At 38.7% G+C, this 6,000-nt stretch overlaps 1 long non-coding RNA gene across 1 annotated transcript in view; it reads left to right on the forward strand.

The window, feature by feature from the left end:
- Positions 1-5,796, forward strand: part of LOC105610279 (uncharacterized) — a 73,580-nt gene extending 67,784 nt beyond the window's left edge. The window contains exon 3 of the long non-coding RNA XR_009600355.1: positions 2,139-5,796. This is a non-coding gene — a long non-coding RNA (uncharacterized LOC105610279). The remainder of the gene's footprint in view (positions 1-2,138) is intronic.
- The last annotated feature ends 204 nt before the right edge of the window (positions 5,797-6,000 follow it).

A 6,000-nucleotide genomic window follows, 5' to 3' on the forward strand; every position in this document is an offset into this window, starting at 1 on the left:
CACTTATATGTTCAGAAACATCCGATGGCCTTTATTCCTCAGTCTTCTTTTCCTGCCCACCCCTGTACTCCCTCAGTCCAGCCACACTGGCCTTCTTGACCCCCAGATCCACTTCAGCCTTGACCTGAAAGATGCTTCCCTCAGGTATCTACAGGAGTGGTTTCCTCCCCTCCTTCAGGTCTATTCACCTTAGTGGCAACTTCCTTTCATCTCTTAAAATTCCAGTTCTCATCCCGCTCCTATGTTCCTTACTTTTGTAACAGTTTTTACTGAATAACATAACAATATGTTTACTTATTTCTTTTGTTTATTATCTATCTTCCCCTCCTTTTAAGTCCCAGGAGTGCAAAGCGTATTTTGCCTGTTTCTTTAACTGCTGTATCCTCGAAACCCAGAAGAGTGCCTGGCTCTTAGTAAGTGCTCAATAAATGTTTGCTCAATGAATGGATAAATAAAACAAAGATAAGTCATGGTCTTACTTGATTTGCAACACTTACTTGAAAAATTTCAAATTTTTCATTAAAAACTTTTTAAAATGACACAGAAGCTTTGAATATCTCCTGATGATATGACCTATAACTATAACATCCAAAGCATCAGTGTTCTTTTCCAAATATTGTGGACATTCTATGTCTCAAGAATTAAGATCTCCTTTAATCTATCACTGTCAAGTCTAATGTAAGTATAACTATATAAACCACTCCTAATTTGTCATGAAAGGAGAGAAGAATTTAATTATAATGAAACATCTGCCCTTTGTTTTCTTTTTTTAATCTTGTAATTTTTCTTCTTTTTAAAAAAAATATTTATTTATTTTAATTGAAGGATAATTACTTTATAGTATTGTGATAGTTTTTGCCATACGTCAGTATGAATCAGCCATAGGTGTACATGTGTCCCCTCCATCCTGATGTCCTTTGTTTTCTTTGGCTCTGTAATTTCCTGATGATCTTAATTTGGGCCACCCATTTTCTGATTTCCGTGCCTCGCCTATTTCCAAGATACAGATATTAACAAAGAATCTTGCTTGGCTTTCTTCTCTCGCTTGGCATTCTCTTATCCATTTTTATGGCTTCTGTTACCTCCTTTTTTAGATTGCTCTCAAATGTGGAAGTCCAATCTTGACATTTCTTTTATTTTCTTTTTTAAATTTGTGTATTTATTTGGCTGTGCTGGGTCCCAGTTGTGGCACATGGGATCTTTAGTCGTGGCATGTGGGATCTAGTTCCCTGACCAGGGATAGAACCTGGGCCCCCTGCATTGGAAGCCCAGAGTCCTAGCCATTGGACCATAGGGAAGTCCCCAATCTTGACATTTCTTATTGGCTCCCAGTTCTACATTGTCCAGGGTGGTTACATCCATCTGGCCATCTTTCAAGTTCTCAAACCTCTTATATCTAAAATCACATTTACCTTTTTCCTTTGAAACTCTTTCCTATTCCAGTATCCCATTTCTGTTAATGACTCTGCATTCTTCCAAGTTTGGAACTGTTTCCAAGTATTGTAATCATTTGTGACTGTTTTTTTCACATTGTCAGATGTCAAGCCTTGCTGCTCATCCTTTTAGAATATCATTTTAACCATCCTCCTCTTTGCTTTCAGTAGATCAGGGATGGGGCCTGAGACTATGCATTTCTAGTATGCTTCTGAGTCAGGCTGATGTGCTGCTGTACTGACTGCTCTTCGATGAACAAGGTTCGGCTCTAGGCTGACAGTGGCCACCTGACCTAGTTGCCCACTTCCCAGCCCATGGCCAAATCTGAGACTCAGTTCTCTTTCAAAAATAGAGATTAAATATTGCCCTAGTCTTGCTTGAAAAGAAAAAATTTCTTTTCTATGTCATAGAAGATTTGGAAAGTTACAGAGTCAGAAAATAAAAAATTCAAATCAGCTACATGGTCATTAATACTTTGAGATATATTAATATATATGTATTTCCTTTTAGTTGTTTCTATGTTGTAAATATATGTTCAGGTTATATCTGTGTTTTTCAAACCCTGAAAGGATTGTTTACAGCTTTCTTTTGTTTCCCAGTGTAAAAATTTGCCAAGTGTATTGAATCCTCTGACTTACAAAGTAGAATCTGCCTTTTCTATATGATAAAATGCTTAATGCTCCTTTGCTCAATCTCCCTTACAGCTGGGAACTGAGGACTTGGTGCAGCCAAGCAGATGCATCCTCTAGGCTTTGATTCAGGACCTGGTGACTCAAAGCAGCAGGGATGACGCAGAATCCGTTCTGGCCAGGGCACAGGAGTGATGGCAGCTGCATCCGGTTTCCAGTGGCAGCAGAGACAGCTGTTCTGGGGCAGTGTGCAGTGTCCGGCATCTGAAGACTTGGCAGTGCAAGCCATGGGGTCAGTGCTTGGCAGCTGCCGTGATGACTTCACAGGAACAGCTCTGCAGGGTGTGTTGGGTGTGGTTCTTGCCCCGTGGTTTGTCTTCCCACCTTTACTTCTTAAATTAGTTTAAAAGTTAAATTAATTTACTGGCAATGAGCACTAATGATGTTAATAATAACTAACTCTTAGGTACTAACAATAGCTAACTCTTAGATATTAACAATAACTAGCTTTGGGTAGTGCTTACTGTGTGCCAGGCAGATTTCAAAGTGCTTTATGTATATTATATACTGGTATTATTTCCAGTTTACAGATGATGAAACTGAGCTGCAGAGAGGACAGGTTACATGTTCAAGGTCATATGGCTAAATAGCAGCTCTGAAACTCTAATTTAGTCAGTCTTAACCTAGCTCTTAAGAGGTCTGATACATATAACATTTCATATCCAAATTTTTTCATATAATAGAAATTTTGTGAGCGTTTCCATGAATGCTCACATGTTCCTCTGAATATTTAAAGTAGTTGTATAATGTTCGCTTATAAGACTGATTCATGATTCATTTAACCAACTTGCTGTTGTTGGACATTAAGTATATCCTGATGGCAAAACTTTTTTCCTTGTTTCGGTTAATACCCTTGACTGTTTCTCTAAGATAAAGTTCTAAGAGTGAAATGCTTGGTCAAAGGGTATTCTGATTGCCTTCCAGAAATATTCCAGTTTACACATGCAGCAGTGTATGGGAGCATCCTGTTTTCCTTGAGACCTTATTAGCACTGAATATTATTAACTTTTTAAAATTTGTGGTACTGAAAATGATACATAGTTTTCTTTTAAATCCAAAAGTCTTTAAATATTTAAAAATACATTTATTAACCATTTGTTCAGTTCTTTTTGTGAATTGACTGCCTCCATCACATGTGGGACAAAGTTGAAACTTAGAAGGCAATTCAAGGCCTTTCTACTCTGACCCCAACTACTTTCCTAACTAGTTCTCCTAAACATTCACCCAACACACCAGTGGGGATTATTTTGTGTTAGTTGGAACCATATGAGGATACTATGTCTGTAGACCAGAAAGTGACTGACTATTGGCAGTTTTATGTGGTTACACTGTGTAAATCTCCACACATTTGTTCTCCCACGAGTATTTTCACCAATGTCCCTGCCTGTCTCTGCTTCATGAGATCCTTCGTGTTCTTGATGAGGCTGAGTTCACTGGCACGTCCCCTGCTCCTTTGCCATCCGTATCCTGTTCGCCTCTCACTGTAGCTGAGGTTACTGTAAATCACCCTTCTTCAGAATTTCCACTCTGTGTCTTTCCTGTCAGACCTGTAGGATGGTCCCAGGGTACTGCAGCTGAATAATGTGTTTGCATCTGTGTGGCAGAGGCCAAGCCCTCTGCTGCTTTTTGCCAGCGGAGACTCTGTCTTATTTATTTTGGCAAAGCTAGCAGAGTTTCAGGCTCATAGCAGATACACAACAAATATCTGTTGACTTGAAGAACCAGTAATGCTAGGGCCCAGAATGTGCCTTATTAGCCACGTATTCATTGTGGTTTCCTTCCACATTAAGTAAGAAAAAACATGTGTAACACTCTCTAATATCTTCTAATTTGACCGGTTCATATTGTATTTGGAATCAGTCCTCCTTATTTTGAATCCTCCATCCTTATAATTTTTTCCCTGTATTTTCAGATATGATCACTATATTGGAAGCAAGATTCTCAAGGATGAAAGAACACAGTTCTCTTGCTAGCTAAATAAGTAATCTATGCACTTCTTAGTTTTTCCTTTTTAACCATATTCACCTTTCTTGCTTGGGTGAACTTTCAGGAACTTTTAGTGACTTCCAGGAAATACTAATGCTAATGCTAAAGTTACTATAACAAGATTCAGGATCATCAAAAGAAAAATGTTTTTAAATAAACATTAAAAGCATTTCAACTGAGCCTTAAGACAAAGGCTTCTGTTTATAAAAGAGATACATAGTACATTCAGTTTAAATTGTACTTCAGGAAAGAAAATCATGGAACCATATAACTTTAAAGGAGAAGAAGAACTCTCAAATATGTACTCAGTGTGTGCTGTCTGGTGGAAAAATCCAAGTGAGAGTGGAGGAGAGAAGATAAGTTTGGCTCCATATTCCCCCACCCAGTTAATTTTCAAATGATGTTTCAACCTTTGTTCATCTCTTACCTACATATCCTGCCCTTGCCATGCCTTGAATAAGTTCAGTTAGAAGCAGTGTCAATGCCAGGCCTTGTGTTTTTTGGTGTTTTTTTTTTTTTTTTAATTTTATTTGTTTATTTTTGGCTGTGCTCAGTCCTCATTGCTGTGATGGGTCCTCATTGCTGGTCATGGGCCTTCTCTAGCTGGGGCAAGCAGGGGCTCCTCTCTAGTTGTGGTGCACGGGCTTCTCGTTGCGGTGGCTTCTCTCATCGCCAGCTCTTGCAGGCTCTAGAGTGTGGGCTCGGTAGTTGTGGCAGATAGGCCTAGTTGCTCCGAGGCATGTGGAATCTTCCTGGACCAGGGATCCAACCTGTGACCCCTGCATAGGCAGGCATATTTTTAACCGTTGGACCACCAGGGAAGTCCTCCTTTGTGTTTATACTCAGAAGGGACTGGGTGCCCTGACGTTGGCCTTTTCTTTCCTGCTTGGTCATTGGTATATGTGTGTTCAGCCTTTTACCTTTTGTAAGTGGGCTCCTCTAACCAGGGAGCTGGTTCAGTTACCAGACCCAAAGATCCAAAAGGTCTGTTTAAGATTTAAAATAGGGGATAGAATGTTACAATGAAGAAGACAGATATTAATAAAACCAGCTACTGACAAGAGCATAGAGAAACTGGAACCCTTCTGTACTGCCGTGGGAATGAAAAATGGTGCAGCTGCTTTGGAAGACAGTCTGGCGGTTTGTCAAATAGTTAAACATAGAGTTACTGTATGATTAAACAATTCCACTTCTAGGTATACAGAAGAGAAATGAAAATATATGTCCACACTAGAGCTTATGCTTGTACATGAATGTTCTTTGCAGTATTATTCAGAATAGCCAAAAAGTAGAAAAAAACCTAAATAATCATTTACTAATGAATAGATAAATAAAATGTGGAATGTTATTCAGCAATTAATAGGAATGAAGTAATGATACATGGTACAGCATGGATAAACCTTGAAAAGAGGCTGAGTGAAAGAAGCCAGTCATAAAGGACCACACATTGTGCAATCCTATGTGAAATTTCCACATAGGCAGTTCTCTACAGATGGAAGTAGATTAGTGGTTGCCCAGAGTGCTGGCTAAGAGGGGTGGGGTTTCTTTTTGGTATAATGAAAAGTTCTAAAATTGATTGTGGTGATAGATATACAAGTTTGTTAATATACTAAAAGCCATTAAATTATATACTTTAAATAGGTGAATTGTACAGTATGTGAATTATATGTTAATAAAGTTGTAAAAAGGAAAGAATGTGTGTTCTTTTTTGTTGTTGTTGTTCTTTTCTTTTAATTTTGTCTCCTATTACTTCTCTGACTAGCTGGGCATTCTCAGCTTAACTTCACATTTGCTTTGCCCTTTAATTCCACTTGAAGTCCAGCCAAGACCTAATGTAACAGGGTAGAAGTTTAACTCACACTACAGCTCAGACGCAAAGAGAAAATGGAAG

The sequence above is a fragment of the Ovis aries genome, chromosome 4 (assembly GCF_016772045.2).
Source record: "Ovis aries strain OAR_USU_Benz2616 breed Rambouillet chromosome 4, ARS-UI_Ramb_v3.0, whole genome shotgun sequence".
Classification (NCBI taxonomy): domain Eukaryota; kingdom Metazoa; phylum Chordata; class Mammalia; order Artiodactyla; family Bovidae; genus Ovis; species Ovis aries.